This window comes from Rattus norvegicus, chromosome 18 (assembly GCF_021556685.1).
Source record: "Rattus norvegicus strain SHRSP/BbbUtx chromosome 18, alternate assembly SHRSP_T2T, whole genome shotgun sequence".
NCBI classification, from domain to species: domain Eukaryota; kingdom Metazoa; phylum Chordata; class Mammalia; order Rodentia; family Muridae; genus Rattus; species Rattus norvegicus.
The window spans coordinates 78,176,176-78,194,882 of NC_141551.1; the positions used below are offsets into that span (position 1 = coordinate 78,176,176).

At 46.1% G+C, this 18,707-nt stretch overlaps 1 long non-coding RNA gene and 1 other non-coding gene across 17 annotated transcripts; both read right to left on the bottom strand.

Annotated features, from left to right (window-relative positions):
- Window positions 1–849: 849 nt before the first annotated feature.
- On the bottom strand, window positions 850–930 carry Trnat-agu23 (transfer RNA threonine (anticodon AGU) 23). The gene has a single exon. It is a non-coding gene; the product is annotated as a tRNA-Thr (tRNA).
- A 9,922-nt stretch (window positions 931–10,852) lies between these two features.
- LOC103694251 (uncharacterized) lies at window positions 10,853–17,101 on the bottom strand. Of its 16 annotated transcripts, none has more exons than XR_015642711.1 (7): window positions 16,711–16,924; window positions 15,921–16,041; window positions 14,903–15,153; window positions 14,639–14,692; window positions 14,064–14,188; window positions 12,900–13,129; window positions 10,853–12,564 (listed from the first exon to the last, which is right to left on the bottom strand). It is a non-coding gene; the product is annotated as an uncharacterized LOC103694251 (long non-coding RNA). The 16 variants fall into 16 exon arrangements; XR_015642710.1 differs by lacking the exon at window positions 16,711–16,924 and adding an exon at window positions 16,309–16,465; XR_015642709.1 differs by lacking the exon at window positions 16,711–16,924 and adding an exon at window positions 16,309–16,465 and having other exon boundaries at window positions 15,921–16,162.
- Window positions 17,102–18,707: the final 1,606 nt, after the last annotated feature.

The window sequence follows — 18,707 nt, forward strand, 5'->3', positions numbered from 1 at the left end:
CTGGAGTCTTTGTGCATGCTCCAACACGTGGGGCTTTTCCGGGAAGATAAGCTGAGGGCCGACAAGTACTAAACAAGAATTGTGACAAGATAGAGACATCCCGCAGGGGAAGATGAGTGACGCAGAGCTTCTCACCTCATGGCAGGCAGGAAACAGTGAGCAGAGAGTGACCCTACACAGAGGAGATGTCTGTGTCTCCATCTTTTGTCTTATACCAGACCCCAGCTATTGGCTGGTACTTCCTACAGTCAAGGCTGGTCTTCCCTCCTGAGATGTTAGTCAAACCTGGAAGCGCCCAAGGATGTCATTTCGTCTCAGGCATCTTTCACTCCAGTCAAGTTGACAGTCAAAATTAAACACTACACATCTGGAAGTGCCCCTGGAGACGTTGTACCCCCTTGATTCTAAAGAGGGTGTGACGTTAACTTGAAGGAAGGATTTTGCCACCTGGGAGACAAAACTCTTTGAGTATGGCTGTAAGGAGGGCTCGAGATTGGGTTGAGGGAAGACAAAACTCTTTCCTAAATGTGAGTAGCGCCATTCTGCCGGCTGTGGTCCCAAAAGGGGAGAACAAGCTGAGCCTCAAGACTCATCATTGGCTGCTCCCGGCCGTGGACACAGTGTGGCCACTTCTCCCGACCGCGAGCTGCCTCACACCTGCTACCACAATGCCTTCCCCACCGTAACAGACTGTTTGCTTGAGAACTGTAAGGCAAAATAATCTTCTCCCTCCTTCTTCATTTTTTGCCTCATCAGTGAGACAAGAGACAAAAGGTGAATTCCCATGCCTTGGGAAAAGAGGAATTTCAAGGATCTTTTTTTTTTCTTTTTCTTTTTCCTTTTTCTTTTTTTCGGAGCTGGGGACCGAACCCAGGGCCTTGTGCTTACTAGGCAAGCGCTCTACCACTGAGCTAAATCCCCAACCCCGAACTTCAAGGATCTTGACCAAGCGGACCATCAACAATGCAGGGCTAACCCAGAGCCCAGGATTCTGTGACCCTACAACTTTCTCCCTCTCCACAGACTGTTGAAGTCAGTATTGGAAACAGATTCTGCTGCGACGATGGCAGCAGGCAAGTCCTGCACCATATAGGGAGGGGAGAAAACCCAAACCACAGCAGACTAATGGGGCTGCAAGGGGCTGGGAAGTGGAGCTCACATCAATGTCAGCATTGTGAGGTGGTAATGGCTGTACATCCCGTGTATGTGGTAAAACACAGGGAACTCTGTGAATTCAGCTAACGTGGGCTATGCTTCAGTAATCCTGACTCACCCTGAAGTCAGGGTTTTTCCTTAGATGCATCATCTGCATATCGTTCCGATGATAGCCAAAACGGGACTCAGTCACAATTCAGGGTCTGTTTACTTTCTCACCCCCCACAAAAAACGTAGGTGACACCAGCTGTTGTTAAAAAGAAAAAAACTCCAAATCATAAGCCCAGTCGCCCTGAGATATGAAAGTTAAAAAGGCAGCTTCCCTTATTTCTTTCTCTTGTCTCTCCCAATTTCTCAGCTCTTCTCACAGTTACAAAAATGTACAGCACATACCTTAGGGTTTCCATTGCTGTGAACAGACACCGTGACCATGACAACTCTTTTTTTTTTAAGATTTATTTGTTTGTTTGTTTGTTTGTTTGTTTATTATAAGTACACTGTAGCTGTTCGGACACACCAGAAGAGGGCACTGGATCCCATTACAGATGGTTGTGAGCCACCATGTGGTTGTTGAGCCATCTTTCCAGCCCCGACCATGACCACTCTTATAAAGACAAACATTTAACTGGGGCTGGCTTACAGGTTCAGAGGTTCAGCCCATCATCATCATAGCAGGAAGCATGGCAGCATCCAGGCAGGCATAGTGCTGGAGAAGGAGCTGAGAGAGTTCCGCATCTTGATTTGAAGGCAACCAGGAGAGACTGGCATCCTCAGGCAGCTAGGAGGAAGGAGGAGCCCAGGCATAGGGAGACCTCCAAGGCCCATCCCAACAGTGACACACTTCCTCTGACAAGGCCACACCTCCTAACACTTCTCCCTATGGACCAAGTATATTCAAACCACCAAAGCGCTGTACCGAAAACTCTTTTAAGTTTTCTCCTAAATTAGGAAACGTTACCTGTGACACTATGGGAGGAGAATGGTGACGTTGCAAGCAGGTGGTGGCAGTGCTGTGCTCCAGAATGGTGTAGGTTGAAGCAGCAGAGATACTTAGTGCTTTCAAACCGCATGGACCTCCAACAGGCAACGTGGACACTGATTATAAAACACATGGAAGGATGCCTTTTGTTCACAGTAACACAGCTCTAACAGGAGAGCCATGGCTTTGAACTATTTGTGGGAAACCCCCACATTTTGTTATATCTGAGCCAGAGGTGAACTTACAAAGAGAGAGAAGAGAAAAACTGCAACACCACAAAAAGTGGGAATAAAGGGAGCTTTGAGGGCAGCCCTCCTTAATCTCTCCAGCAACTCCCAGGTTCCCATCAACTCCCAGGGAGAAAAATCAACCTTCTCCCCCTCAGTGTAGTCATCCAGAGACTCAGGCTGGCGCTCAGGGGACTATAGATTAGCTGCACATTTTACTGTTAGTCCTCATTGGGTGTTCATTTTGGAACTCCTGGAAGAGTCCTCATGCTCAGTGCCCTAGGCTGTATCTGGCCTGAACCCCCTGTTTTGCTGTCAGGCAGCATCTGGCTGGAGAAGGCTTGTCCATTATGGTTCACCTGGGTTCCGTGTCGCCAGTGATCAGCATGTTCCTTAGGGAAAAAAAAAACCATTATTATTTTGAGAATTTCACCCGTGACTACTGTACTTACTTTCCATCCCACAGTATTCCCTTCAGCTCCTTTCCACAGCCCCTGCTCACTTCCTGTCAATCTTATGACCTCCTTTTTCATCATCATCATCATCATCATCATCATCATCATCATCATCATCATTATTATTATTATTATTATTATATAGGTATCATATATAAAGACAAACTGATGAGTCCACTTAGAATTTAAGCAACAGTTCTTCCAGCGCTATGAGGCAGGAGGAAGGGATAATTTCCCTCTGGAATCAGACACAGGACTCTGGATGGTCCGATGCCCAGAGAACAGAGGCTGTGAGGGTTTGACAGGCCAAGCCAGGGCGTAGAAAAGTACCAGATTCATCCTGGGAGGCCAACGGTAGCCCACAGAGGGAGCTGAGGGCCTGCATACTGCATACTGTAACATCAGGCGATGCAAGGGCTACAAGAGATCCTGGACCGACAAGATGAAGAGCATCTTGAAGCTCCGCCCTGTGGGGGGCGGCTTCCCTGCATTCAGCCCACCCCAGGCTGTGGGGTAATGTGGGGACTCTAGTGAAGAGGCCCGACTCTGCATAGTGAAGAGGCCAGTATGGACTCTTTGGAAACTTCGCAAGGAAAAAGCAGTTCTGTGAGTGAGGAAGGGAGATCCTCAAGGCAGCCTGAAAGGATTTTGTCCTAAAAGGAAGGTTTGGGCTAGCTTGGAAGGGCGAGAGGAGGTCGGCCTCTGGCAGAGCAGGGCAGGAGGACCATGCGTGGAGGGACCTACAACTCCAGTACCCAAGGAACAAATGGGTGATATGGAGAATCATGGAGGGAACTCCCGCCTGCAGGGGGAGCTTGACCCTGCTTCTGCAGTCAGTTCACTTGGAACCTCCCTATTCAGGAGGATGGTCTTGCTATACTGGGCTTTCCAGTGTGGGTACATTATAACAAGCAGTCCCAGGAAACTGCACTCCTCTACCTTAGCACATCAAGCATGAAAACACGGACACATCTACCTAGATGTGTTACCAGCGCTTTGTCGATAGCTTTAAAAAAAAGGGGGTGGGGGGTGGGGATTTAGCTCAGTGGTAGAGCGCTTGCCTAGGAAGCGCAAGGCCCTGGGTTCGGTCCCCAGCTCCAAAAAAAAAAAAAAAAAAAAAAAAGGAAAAAAAATCGTGTCTCCTCGTAGAAAATACTTAAGAAGGAAATCAGCTACTACCCATGACTTAGTGGATTGTCCAGTGTCGTCTCTCTTAGCTGAGAAAGCTGCCTGTGTCTCTCTAGGAGAAAGGCAGGGCTCAGTTTGTACTGCAGCAGAATGAGAGGATGAGAGGTAACAACTGGCTAAGGCACATGGAGAAAACCATCACAGGATGACAATGTGAACCAACTTCAGCAAACGAGGAAGACTTAGCCCTGCCCTTGTTCCTCATCTGTGACCTTGGCCATGTCACTTCCCCTGAACTCCTGTCCTTTATCTCTCAGATGGATCTTACAATGGCTTTCCAGCCTCCCAGGACTCTTTAATGTAGAAACAAATACAGAGGTTGTTTGTGGGCTGGAAAAGACAGCTCAAATCCTCATCACTTAGCCTCCTGGCACAGAGAAGAGCCACAGTGAAAACAAAGGAAGGACTGAGAGAGGTATCTTTCTTATCTGCCTTGCAGCATACATTTGGTGTGTTTCTAAAGGTGTCAGCAGTGTTTAAAACGTAGACTCTCCAGGCGTGGGCACATCCTATTTCCACCTGTGCTGGCATTGAATTGCAAATTTATATAGGAACAAGAACTCCAGATCAAGGTTGGGCTGGATCATCTGATGTCATAGAGGGTTAATTTTAGCCCCTGGTAGGAGGGCGATTTTCTTTCAACTGAGATTACTTGGACCTGTATCAAAAGGTTGGGTAATGTAGTTGTCATGATGGATAAAACAATTTTGCATTTTAGCTGGGAGTCCACAATGCACCTGGAAAACTACAGAGAGAAGTGATATTTCCCTCCCCTTCCCAGAAAGGACAGAGAGGGACTCTGGACTCAAACCAGGGCTGGCTCTACCAGTTCAACAAGAAAGGAAATGGAGAGTCTATGACAAGAGCAGACATCCCCAGAGTTTCTTTATCTGCCCGTGACGAACAGGACATCATCTCTGGTACTTTTCCCCTAGGGTCATCACTGTCCAAGACTAAGGTGCTGAGTCTGACTCAGCTTTGGCAGTGAGGATGTGGTACGGTTCCTACCCTGGGAACAGAGCTAGCAGGCTGTGGGCCTCCACGAGTGTCAATGCTTGCTGTGGACGTAAGGCTTGTTTGTATAAAAATATGTACTTTTTACTTCGTGTTCCTCCTCTGAGGAATGTCCTCTCTGCCAAGGTTAATGACACCATGATAATCAGAGACAGCATGAGTCTGGGAGGTGAAGCTGTAGCTAATGCCTCAGCAAAATGGTAAATGTCAAGACCTTCAGGACAGCCCTTAAGGCTGTGGGAAACAACTGTGAAAACTCGAGTTCAAAAATACATGATTTCTCGACTATGCAAAGTAAAAGGATGCAATATGAATTGTATAAGGAGCCTCACAGGTTGAAAGGAACAGAGGCAGCTGCACTTTGAATTAGTTTGTTGGAAAGATACTAAGGAAGGAAATAGATATAGGGAATGTTGACCACAGGGCAAGATCCCACCCAGCTAAGTTTATAAAGGCAGGGAGATCTCTGAGTTCTTTTGCAATGTTTAAAAAAAGGGGGGGTGTCTTTTGGCCTCTTCCTGAGATCATAGGATGCAAATTCATGGACTAATCTTTACCTGGGGTAATGACTGAATTGATATGTAAAAGACTGGGTTTTTTGGTGTGTAATAGATGAGCTATCGAGAGAGTTTTTAGAATTGAAAAAAAAAAAAAGCTGTACTGAACAGAGAGCTGTCTGGAGATCTCCAGAGAAGGCTGATGGGGCAAGGGTGGGGGCAGTCTGGAAAGCTCTCTCAAGCCCCCACAGTGGGCAGGGTGACACCTGCATATGTTCACATCATCCTCTAACTAGGATGTTCATTGCTGAGATACACACGTCTTCTGCTGCTTATATACAAACTTTAGGTCAGGATAGTGAAAGCAGAGGGTAGCAAGGAGCTAAGAGAGCCACAGACTCCTCCAAGGGAGGTCAGAGCCTTCTCGGCTGCCTAGGAAATGAGATGGACCCAGTGTTCTATTCTCCCATGCTTGCCTGCCTGAGGTCCCAGACAAGACAACCTGTGTCGTTTCATTTCCTGTAGGTTTATTGCCTGTCAGGCTCATCTAGCGCCAAGCCCACCTTCCTTGATAAACAGTATCTATTACTGTAGTAAGGGGCAAAGAGGCAGGGAGGGAGTGGATGCCAAACCTTGCCTGGTCCTGCTGAACACAAAGCTAAGTGCATCCACACACATGACACTGAGAAAGATTTCTGCCAGGTCTCTTTGTGAGTGCTAAGCGTATGCATAGGCAAACCATATTGCCTAGATCCCCTTCAACCTAAGAACTCAAAGAAAGCAAGCCCAGTGCCTAAATGTCTTAGTTTAGTTAGAAGGGTCTTTTGGGGAGCAATAACTGCTCACCTGATAGGAGGGGGAGTGGGAAACAACTCTGTGTGGTTGGATTCAAACAAACTAGCAAGAGGAAGCATAACCTAGATCATGTGCTTGCACTTTCGGCCTCATGAACTTCTTTTACAGTAATAGCTGACCTCAGAAACCTGGGGAATTCTGAGAGCCATACTGACAGTTTTGCCTGGTGTGAAGAAGCAATTCTATGTTTTTAAAAAAGTATGTATCAATGTGGCATTAAGGATTGCAACATTATTTTGATATACATTCTGGTTATTCTTTTTTTTTTTTTTTTGTTCTTTTTTTCCGGAGCTGGGGACTGAACCCAGGGCCTTGCGCTTCCTAAGTAAGCGCTCTACCACTGAGCTAAATCCCCAGCCCCATTCTGGTTATTCTTACAATATATGCACAGGTGTTCCAACTGCTTCCGTCGAAACAGTGGATAATTAACTTTAAGATACTTTGTGATTAAAATCATGATTTTATTGATGCCTTTTAAGGCAAGATACTGTATCTTGTTTGGTTTTGATGCATTCCTTGTTCAAAAATGTAGATAGGCATTTAATTTGATGTTGCAACATTAAAACCAGATGCAAAGCACTTGGGATTCTTGAATTTTGTCCCTTAGTAACCGACTGGTTTGTCTTACAGTATGTAATTCATATGGCCACTAACCATCACTTGGGTGTAGATAAAATGCCCCACAGAAAGGCCCCCAAAATGATTGTCTTCAATAGAATTTGACAACATTGTCTTATGTTGTGACTTTTTTTAAAGAAATAAAAATGTAATTACCAGTTAGCCACATGACCGTCCTCCAGCATTTTCTTGTTGCTGGGATGATGAATTACTCTTGTGACAGTAGTTTGGAGTGTTAATAGCAGCTCGCATTGGTGTCTGGGCTGCAGGAGAGGCCGCCAGAGGGTCTCAGCTGCCAACTGGCTTACCTCTCCCATGAAGAATTACTAAGTTTTAGAAAAGAGCAGAACTGAAGGGGATACTTGGTTATGACCTCACTGTGTGCCCCTACCAAGAGATATAATAGTGCACTCTTCCAGGGCAAGAAAAGAATGTTATGTTTATTCAAAGATTTGTCAGAAGTGGGAAATCCATACCTTTCTCAGCAGCGAATGTCAAAAGCTGCCATTTCAGCACAGTCTTCAAAAAGCGAAGTCAAGTCTATAGGAATCCTGCCCTCATAGAGAATACCTACTGGAGCAGGCGACCTCAGGCCCTCTCCTTGGACAACAGAAACAACATAAAATAAGAGCAAAGTAGAAGGACAGGGAAAGAAAAAAGTTGGAATAAATGCAGAAACCAGGCACAGGGTTTTACGTTTCGTTTTGCTTTGGTTCGTTTTTAAAAGCAAAACTGAAAACAGCCTCAAACAGCCTGGTAACCAGGTGCCTTAGTTAGGGTTTGATTGCCGTGAAGAGACACCATGACCAAAGCAACTCTTAGAGTGGAGAACATGTAATTGGGGCTGGTTTACAGATTCAGAGGTTTAAGCCATTAGAATCATGGTGGGAAGTATGACAGCATGTGGGCAGATTGGATGCTGGGAAGAGCCAAGAATTCTACATCTTAATTAGAGGGACAGCCAGGAGGAGATTGTCTTCCACCCTGGGTAAAACCTAACCGTACAAGAACTCTAAGCCTGTCCTGACAGTGACACACTTCCTCCAACAAGACAACACCTACTCCAACAAGGACACACCTCCTAATAGTGCTTCTCCCCGTAGGCCAAGCATTCACATACATTGGACTCTGGGGGTCGAACCTATTCAAACCACCATTCCAGCTTTAGGATGCTTCTTTCCAAAGGTCCCCCCAATCCCCCCCCCCAAAAAAAGACTGAGTTAGCCTGGGGAGCACAGCTCTGGCACCAAGGAGACTAACAGGCCTAAACTGCATGGAGGCTTTCTGGTCCAGCTACCATATCCCTCCTCTGGTCTCTCTGGGATTAGAATACAGGCGTGTTCTTTCCCAGCTTTGGTCATGTGACAATTCCTTCTTAGACTGTGAGGCTGTTTGTAGAGAATTTTAGTTTCTTAAAGGTAGGTAGGTAGGTAGATAGATAGATAGATAGATAGATAGATAGATAGATAGATAGATAGGCAGGCAGGCATTCGAGGTTGTGTTGCCATTTTCTTAGTTAAATAAATAGCATTCCTTCTAGTGCTCAAAGCACTATCATAGAAGTAGAGACAGAGCCCTAATCAACAAACCTGCCAAAACCAAAAACCAAACCAAACCAAAGCCCAGCCGTATTGTGTGAACATGCTTTTGTTTTAGTTCCAGGTGTGGGAGAGCAGGCTGCTTCACAGCAGGTGACTATGATTTGCCTCCTACACCAGCAGGAACGTGGCCCTTGCCAGTTGCAGATCGTTTAATTCAGGGAACTCTGGAGAGAGTATAAATGAGAAATCCCTGAGTGGGCCCGCGGCGGCGGCTGCTCCTGGGTGCTGCTGTTGTGGTTCGATGAAAAGAAGAAGTTGGAGATATCCTAATGACAACGATTGGACTGTCCCCAAGAAACACAACGTCCCTAATTAGCAGGAAGGAGTCTAAAGAGGTCTACATACCCTTTCCCCTCTAACCTTTCTCTCCTACCTAGCACTGGGGGCTTGGAAGGTATCAGGGTGAAATAAGGGTTGGAAGGATGGTAGATATAAGAACCTGATAAGATAGATTAAAAAAAAAAAACCAAAAACAGGGACAACACCTTCGGACTCACATATAAGTAGTGAAACCATGGGGCTGAAGAGATGGGTCAGTGGTTAGAGCACCTGCTGTTCTTGCAGAAGACATAGGCTGAGTTCCCAGCACCCACACGGTGGCCTACAATTATCTGTAACTCCAATATTCTTTTGTTCTTTTCTGATCTCCATGAGTACCAGGTACATATGTGGTTCCTCTCTCTCTCTCTCTCTCTCTCTCTCTCTGTGTGTGTGTGTGTGTGTGTATGTGCAGGCAAAACAGTAATATTACATTAAATAAATGAATCTAAAATGAAAAAATGTAAACAGCATAGCAATTCAGTGTCAGGCAGTGCTTTATAAGTTACCTCTTGGGCTCAGTTATGAAACGCTCTGATTGCAGGGACCTAAGTTTTATTAGAATCCATAGGGTGGAGGTGTTGGTAGAAAAGAGAGCTAAGTGTTATTTCATATGCCTCATATTTCATAATACAATTCCCAGAGTGGAAGAGGTCAGGACAGCAGATTCCTGACCAGCCTAGCCTACCCAGAGGTAGCCAGACCAGCAGGAGACCCTGTATAAAAAAATAAGACGGGTGTTGCCTGAGGAGCAACACCTGCCATTGGCCTCTCGTTTCCACCCAACACGCAAACATGCACACGTATACACGTGTGAACATCCCGCATGTGAGCACCCCTACTAAAACTCACACTCTCCTTTTTAACTGCTGTTACCTGTATGGGAATTAGTCGGTGCTCCTTTTTGTGATCCATCCTGAATTGCAGAACACCACCAAACCTTCTTTGTCACCTCAGAGGAATCCATTTACGCCCTGTCTGAACATTCCCTGTGCTGTCTGTGCTCATCTCACTGTTCCCATGATCAGTTAATGTCTCTTTACCCAGGAACTCAGGAGGGGCTTACTGTCCTTGAAGTATTTAGCTGGTTTGTTTTTTTAAAACCAACTGGCACATGTGTGCGTTCGTGCGTGTGTTTTAGAAAGGAAGTTGCAAACACAGAAGAAGTCCTGAGTGTCCTGAGTGTCATCTCTCCCACTGCTGAAACCTTAACTGTGACCCGAGACCTGGAAGCTGGTGCTAGTGTCACGTCTGGGTTGTTCTGCTGGTCTCACCTGGAGTGGCTGTATACAACCCTCCAGGACTGACAATCACCACCGAGCCCACCTGCCCTGCCGACCCCACCCTGCCCTCACCTGAACACCCCAGTGCCACACGATCACTTGGCAAGGGGATCTCTCCTTGATTTCTTTTTAAAGAATGTAGTATAAATGGAATTGTGTCTTTTTTTTTTTTTTTTTTGAGATTTGCTTTCTTTTGTCACTGTCATGCCCTTGCATATAGCCGGGTCATGTTTTTAATCTACTCTCACAGTCTCTGCCTCTTAGTTGGCGTATTTAGAACACTTACATTTAATGTACTCATGGTTTTCCTAAGCCCTGAGTACAGCATTTAATTTTATTGTTTTATCTATTTTCTTTTTCATTTTTCTTTTCACTTTTTTGTAGGTTCCTTGTGTTTTTTTTTTAATGAGTCCTTTAAAATTTTTTTTTCTTTTTTTCGGAGCTGGGGACTGAACCCAGGGCCTTGTGCTTGCTAGGCAAGCGCTCTACCACTGAGCTAAATCCCCAGCCCCTATTTTTATTTTTATATGTATAAGTGTTTTGTCTGCATGCATATCTGTGTGCCACTTGCAGGCCCCAGTGCCTGTAGAGACCAGAGAAATGCATCAGATTCTGTCTTAGTTAGGGTTTTACTGCTGTGAACAGACACCATGACCAAGGCAACTCTTATAAGGACAACATTTATTGGAACTGGCTTACAGATTCAGAGGTTCAGTCCATCCCAAGGTGGGAGCATGACAGCATTCAGGCAGTCAGATGTGGGGCTGGAGGAAGTGAGAGTTCTACATCTTCATCTGAAGGCTAACAGAATACTCACTTCCAGGCAGCTAGGGTGAGGGTCTTAAGCCCACACCTACACCTACTCCAACAAAGCTACACCCACTCTAACAAGGCCACATCCACTCTAATAGTGCTACTCCCTGGGCCAAGCATAGACAAACCATCACAGATCCCCTAGGAGCAGAGGTACAGACGGCCATGAGCCTGTCTTGTGGGCACTGGGAATGGAACCTGGATCTTCTGGAAGAGCATCCAGTGCTCTTAACTGTTGAGCCATCTCATCGACCCCAAGTGCCTTGTCTTTTGTGTAGCTCTTGATTAGCCTTCTCTGTTTTTGAGTACATCTCCTTATTTAAACTGCTTGACCTCTGCCCTGGTATTTTGAGTGGAGAACAGAAATTGCAGCTCCCTTAGCTCTCTCCTGCCCTCTGAACAGTCTTAAGTGTTGGCTACGGTTGGCATCTTGAGTGTCTCCTATTGGTCATTTTCCAACAGGACACAACAACACAGCAGCAAATGGAGGGCAGATTTATTTGTCTCGTGGTTGCAGTTCATGCACAGTTGGCTCCAGTTGCTTTGGGGCAGAAGTGAGGCAGGACATCAGGCAAGCAGTTGGGCTTGCCTTACAAGAGCCAGGAAGGGAGAGGGAGAGGGAGGGGGGTGGGGAAGGAACCAGGACTAGGCATCGATCAAAGACACACCATTGCCACCCTATTTCCTCTGATCAGGCCTCTCTTCTCAATCACACTGTCAGACTGAGGACCCATCAACCCACTAATGAGGTCAGAGCCCTCAGGGTAAAAGTCATTTCCCAGTGACTGCTTCCTCTAACTAGCTTGGGACCAAGCTTTCAGTATGAGCCTTTTGAGGGACATCCCCTCTTTGAAACTAGGGGACTGCATTAGTAACTCTCGACTCATTCAATATCCTCTATTGTCATGACATGTTCTAAAATCAATACACATACATACATACATACATGTTTGTGATTCATATCCAAACCATAATATTCTAACATCCAGAGCTTCCAGTGTTGAAGGCTTGCTGTCCAGAAGCGTGTCTTTTCCCTGGCCACTGTTTCTTTCATTGCTTCCTGGATGCCATGAGGCTCTCTAACTTAACCTTACTAGTACCTGAGGAACTCACTATATAGCTAACCTTGTAGATGACCTTGAACTTCTGCTCTTCCTCTCTCAGTTTCTCGAGTGCTAGCATCACAGGGCTGCATCCTGACTCCTTACGCTTCTATTATCACTTCTTCTTTGAAATCAGAGGACCACACTAATAGCTCTGGACCCATTCAGCCTCTCCCACTGTCTTCATTTGTTTCATGGGAGGTTCTAAAATCAGTGTGTGTGCGTGTGTGTGAGTGAATTCTAAATATCTATAAAAGATCAGTGCCCCCCCCAAGTGCCCACCCTCAGCTTGACACTCTGGAGTTAAATCAGCTGTCTCACCCACAGTGGGAAGCCTGATACCCCATTGGAGTTCTCTGTGCATGACCTGTATGTCATCCCTGTTTGAAGCCTTGAAGGTCATCTGTTTCTCAATGGTGTCCTGAAGGATGTCACGATACTCCTCTCCTGGTTTTCCCCTTTCAAATACAAACATATATTAATTATACATTATAATGGGTTTAATGATAGCATTTTCATATGTGTGTGTAATGTATTTGGATCATTCTCTCTCTGTCTCTCTCTCTCTCTGTCTCTCTCTCTCTCTCTCTCATCCCCTCCCCACTCTAACTGATCACACTCATCTTCCCATACAATCTTTTCTACTGTGTGTGTGTGTGAGAGAGAGAGAGAGAGAGAGAGAGAGAGAGAGAGAGAGAGAGAGAGAATGGGGGACTCAATGACTTTAACCTTGTTTGCTTTCAGGAGATTGAATGGGGGTGAGACATTATTTTCAGGAGCACAGGCAACTTACCAGTAGCTACACTACTAAAGAAAATGGCTTCCCTTCCCCTGGAGGCCACAGCTTGTCAATAGCTCATGGAAGCGGTGCGCTGGGGCCCCTGGCACATTTTCTTCTCTTTCTCCTGCTGTTTGGCCTTTGAATCTTTTAGATCTAAGAATTTTCTTTGGGGGTTGAGGATTTAGCTCAGCAGTAGAGCACTTGCCTAGCAAGCGCAAGGCCCTGGGTTCGATCCCCAGCTCCTGAAAAAAGAAAAAAAGAAAAAAAAAGAATTTTCTTTGATTTCACTCTTACACGCAGATTTTTATCTTAACTTGAGTTACGGTGTATGAAGTGAAGAGCTTTTTACTTATTCTGAATGAATCCGTTCTGTCGCTGCTTGACCAGTGCATCGTTTGCTCATCTCTGTATGGACTTTAAGCACCGGAGAGGCGTGCTCTTGGCTTCGTGCTAGGGGTCATTTCGGCTTTGCCTTTGTTTCTGTTTGCAGTCATGTGTCTAGTAGTGCTTGTCTGGCCCCGCTTGACAACAGCTGAGACTCTAAAACCCAGACCTGCTATGTCCTAGTGGGGGCTGTTCACTGTGCAAGCCCGTGTGGTTCTCTCTCTGTCTCTCTGTCTCTGTCTCTGTCTCTGTCTGTCTCTTTCTCTCTCTCTTCCTCTCTCTCTCCCCTGATTTTCTCACTGTCCTTTTTATGAGGGACAAGAAGACTTTCCAGTACCCCTTCTCCCTACCGGCCTTTACTGGTGGCTTGTGGTCCCCTCAGCCAGAGAACCCACTGTCAGATCTTGGAGACATCAGATCTGATGTCCCCAGTTGGTGGGGATGGTGGAAGTGGTCCCTACACTGGAGTCCTCTTCAGCATCCCCGGTAGATGTGCTTTTCTGTTGCCGTGTCCCTGTCTTCCATGCATTTACTGAGATAGCCCATCACACTTAACTTCCGTTCTCCTTACTACTGTGAATAGTACCTTTAAAACGATCTTCTAAGGTGTTGGAGGAAAGAACACAGGCATGTTGGGTAGAACATGTGCTTGCTCTCCCAAAGAGCCTTTCATTTTTCCGGGTTTTTTTTTTCCTGTTTAGTTGTATGTGTGTGTGTGTATGCATGCACATGTATGCATGTGTGCGCAGGTACTGATGAAGGCCTGAGATGTCTTCCTCCACCACTTCTCACCTTCTTTGATCTCTCACTGACCCTGGACCTCACTGCTCCAGCTGTGTGAGAGGACAGTGAGCCCCAGGATCCTCCTGTCTCTGTCTCCTGGTGCTGAGATTGCAGATGCGTGGCAGCAGACCCAGCTGTTGACACGGGTAACAAAGATCAGACCTCATGTCCTTATGCTTGCGTGACACTTTCCTGACTGGCCTGTCCACCCCTAAGGTAATTTATGACCTGTAGACCTCCGAGAGATATATTTCTAAGTGCCCCGTATTTATTTCCTTAAGGATCAGATTATTTAAACCCAATTCTGTTCAATCGTTCTAATATCCCGAATAAGACAAGTCTGTGACCTAAGAGCTCCCTGGTGGCCTGGGGTCAGCAAACTGTCAGACTGTAAAGGAGTGCACACACATTCAGGGAGCTGTGGCACATTGACCAAAAAAGGTCTGCTTCACCTCTTCCTCAGCCATGTCTATAAATAGGCTTCACCGAGATGGTGCCCCCAACCTTAATCTCCTGCCTTGATCCTCTGGCTAATGGCTCTGCTTCCCCAGCATTGTCTGATTCAGTGGCTAGAGGTTACTCACCAGGTCTTGGTGTGTCCCGTCATGATGGTGCCAGGCAAGATGTTGTGGGTTCCTCTGCAGGAAGAAGGGAATTTCTCATGACAATGAAACATTGGATTTTTTGTTTTGCTTTGTTTCATTTTTTATTTTTTGTGGTCATTAAATTTTTCAGCCCTAGTCTGTTAAGACAGCTTTGAGCAGGAGGGAAGTGGAAAGAGTGGAGTCTATAATAAATGGTGTTTTGTTGAGCTTAAACATTTCTTTCCAAGGAACACTGCTTCTCACATTCTTTAGACAGCTCTGGCCGCCCAGCCTCAGGGAAAGGACGCTGTGCAGACTGCCCAGGTTCAGTTTCCCGTGCTACTGCAGGCAGTGGTCACTTCCTGCACCTGCTGGGCTCCACCTCTGTAGGAGCTGGGTGTCAACTGCCTGTCTCCCATGCTCAGACACTCCAAATGCCAGTGCTGGCCGCAGTGGAGGGAAAGATCCACACACAGGTGCTCCGTGCCCTGAGCGCAGTGTTCCAACCCCAGCACCTAGGCAGACGACAACCAGCAGCCAATTTCAGACAGAGACCTGGAGGGCTAGATGAGAGCTGAAGAGGGAGAAGGAAGCGTCTAATCTGACTCAAAGGGTGAGGCTGAGCTTGTCTACTTGAAGTTGGAACTCTGTGAAGGTTGTTTGAAAGAACGGATTCACACATATACAAATGACCATGCAATCTTGTCAACACACACACACATGTGCATGCACACATACACACACACACTCACACATACACATACACACACTTACACACACACTCATATACATACACACACTCATACTCACACACTCACACACACACTCACACACACTCCCACCTACCTATACACACGTGCATGCACACACACTCACACTCACTCACACACATGTACACACACATTCCCACCCACCTACACACATGTGCATGCTCACACACACTCACACATACACATACACACACTTACACACTCATATACATATACACACTCATACTCACACACACACTCACACACACACTCCCACCTACCTATACACACGTGCATGCACACACACTCACACACACACTCACACACACTCATACACACGTACACACACACTCCCACCCACCTACACACACACGTGCATGCACACACACAGGCACATCGACAAGCATGCGCATGCATATGCACACTTGCACAGGCACATACACACATACACGTACAAACTCGCACATACACAGGCATGCACATGCACACACACATGCACACACATGTACACAGTCACACTCATGAATGCAAACCTGTTGCCTTGTGTCACTCTTTGTTAAGTCTGCTCACTGTGCGCTCTGTCCCAGCACGGTTAGCATGCCATCTGTGTGACTGAAGCGACGAGAACAGGTTTCTCAGCGAGCCGGGGAGAATCTGGAAGGAGATGTGTGAAGGGAGGCTGGCGGGTTCCATCCCCATCTATAGCCAGTGTATACAGAAAAGTTCTTCCAGAAGCGGGAACAGACTTGAGCCGGTTTCTATCTCCTGACACTTTCTGAGTGCTCGACACGATAGGAAACACAATATAAGTTCAACATACAAGAGACATTTCAAAACAGCAGCCTTAAAAATAATTCAATCTCCCTGATAGTAAATGTGTCAGCAGCAGTATGCAGTTGCATTTGAAAATAAATATCTCACTTTTATGTCCAACATATAATCAGTTACTTGAGAACTAGATCATAAAATGAGCAGACAAGGAAAGAAAACAACTTATTGTTCCCGGCGGAGTTTAAAGGGATCCGGCACGCGTAGGAGAGAGCACACAGCAGGCAGAGCTGTAGGATCCTATTTCCCTGCTTATCTGGGCAGATAGCATTGTTTGAATAAAGTCAGGACCTGTCTTCTTTCCAAAAGTGTTTTCGTTTTCTTTCTGAAACATAGATGTTTATGTCCCGTTGATAAGGGGCTGTTGAATGTTTATCTTATTCCAAACTGTCCTTAGCTGGTGTACTTATTTTATGTCCAGACTTTTCCAGCGAGGGCTGGATCAAAGCCAGGTCCTTCCTAGGGCACCAGCATGCTGGTGAGCAAAGTCAATACCTGGGATATGTCCAGCCCACCGACACTGGCACCTCATGTTCTGGGACATCCCGCACCTTCTTGAAGCATCCAGTGAGCACAGGCCACGTCTCCCTGAGTAGCCATAAGGTTTAGCTGAGTATGTGGGAGGGGTCAGACGTCGCCTATAACAGCAAGTGCTCTTGTGGTTACTCGAGGGAACACACTGGTTTATACAGGTAAAGCTAACAATAGCACTGACGCTCTCTCTTTCTCTCTCTCTCTCAGTACCACACACCAGCTCAAACTCCCGTTTGCTGCCAAAGTAGACTCTAAAGGACTGGGCCATGAAGAGGCTCAGAGGTGTTGGGAATTCTGTGCTGATATCTGATGTGGATAACAGCATTTCTTTGGAGGAATCTCACCCTGGTATGACAAGCAAGGCCTTGGGGAAGGCATTTATGGAAAGAAGGGAACGGGTCTTCTCAGGGGACGGCCTCAGCGCCATCAGCGGCTGAGTACCATCTCCGCCAGAAGCGAAATTCTTTTCCTTTTACAGAAGTTAGAGACACCGAATGAGCGTCATTAGGAGGTTATAAAGTAGATTTAGGGGTGAGTACATTCCGACATCATCCATTCATCAGGTAGGCGCAAACAGGCAAGAGCAGCATCTCCTTGCAGACAACTTGTAGAAGGATGGAGGGGGTGCTGATGGGTCCAGGGAGAAGGATTCAGAGACACAGCCATCACGGAGAAGCACTGAGAGTCTGGCACACACAGTCCCCTTCATTAGTCAGTGTCGTCCCATCGACTAGATGATGTGCGGATACTGTTGTAAGATGCTCTGTCCAAGTCTGTGATGACCAAGAGGAAAGCTGAGCTTCTGGGGACCACACGGGGGTTCTATGGGAACCGTACTTACTGAGCGCTGTCTTCTCGAAGCCAGACCCTTAGTGAGATTGCTTCTGTTTTACTTCACTCTCTGTGGCCTCTCTGCACCACAGACATGACAGCACAGAGGCAAGTGACATACCCAGTGTGTGGTGTGTCAGTGACTTTTCATCCCTGTTATTGGATGTTTGACTAAAGCAAACAAAGGGGAAGAGGCTTGTTTTTGGCTCACAGTTTGAGGGTACAGTCTTCGTGGTGAGGAAGGAACACAGTGGGAGCAGGAGACAGCTGGTCACGTTGTAGCCACAATCAGGAGGACAAGAGAATGAATGCTACTGCTCAGCATTGTTTTATACACACACATACATACACACACACACACACATACACACACAGACACACACAGATACACACAGACACAGACACACACAGACACACACATGCACACACAGACACACACACACATACACACACAAATACATACATACACAGACACACTCAGACACACACACATACACACATACATACACACACATACACACACACATACACACATACACACACACAAATACATACATACACAGACACACTCAGACACACACACAGACACACACATACACACATACATACACACACATACACACACATACACACACACATACACACATACACACACAGATACACACACACAAATACATACATACACAGACACATTCAGACACACACACAGACACACACACAGACACACACATACACACATACATACACACACATACACACACAATACACACATACACACATACACACACAGATACACACACACATACACACAGATACACACAAACACACACATGCACATGCACACACACTCACACAACACACTCACACACACATATGTGTATATGTATATACTTAATATATGTATATATTTTATATATGTATGTGTTTATATATGTATATATACATGTGTATATGTAAATAATATTTATTTACCTATATATTTTCTCTCTTCTCTGTCTCTGTCTGTCTCTGTCTGTCTCTGTCTGTCTGTCTGTCTGTCTGTCTCTCTCTCTCTCTCTCATGCATTGAAAAGCCACACAGTGCAAATGTGGAAGTCAGAGAACAACCCCTGAGAGTTGGTTCTCTCT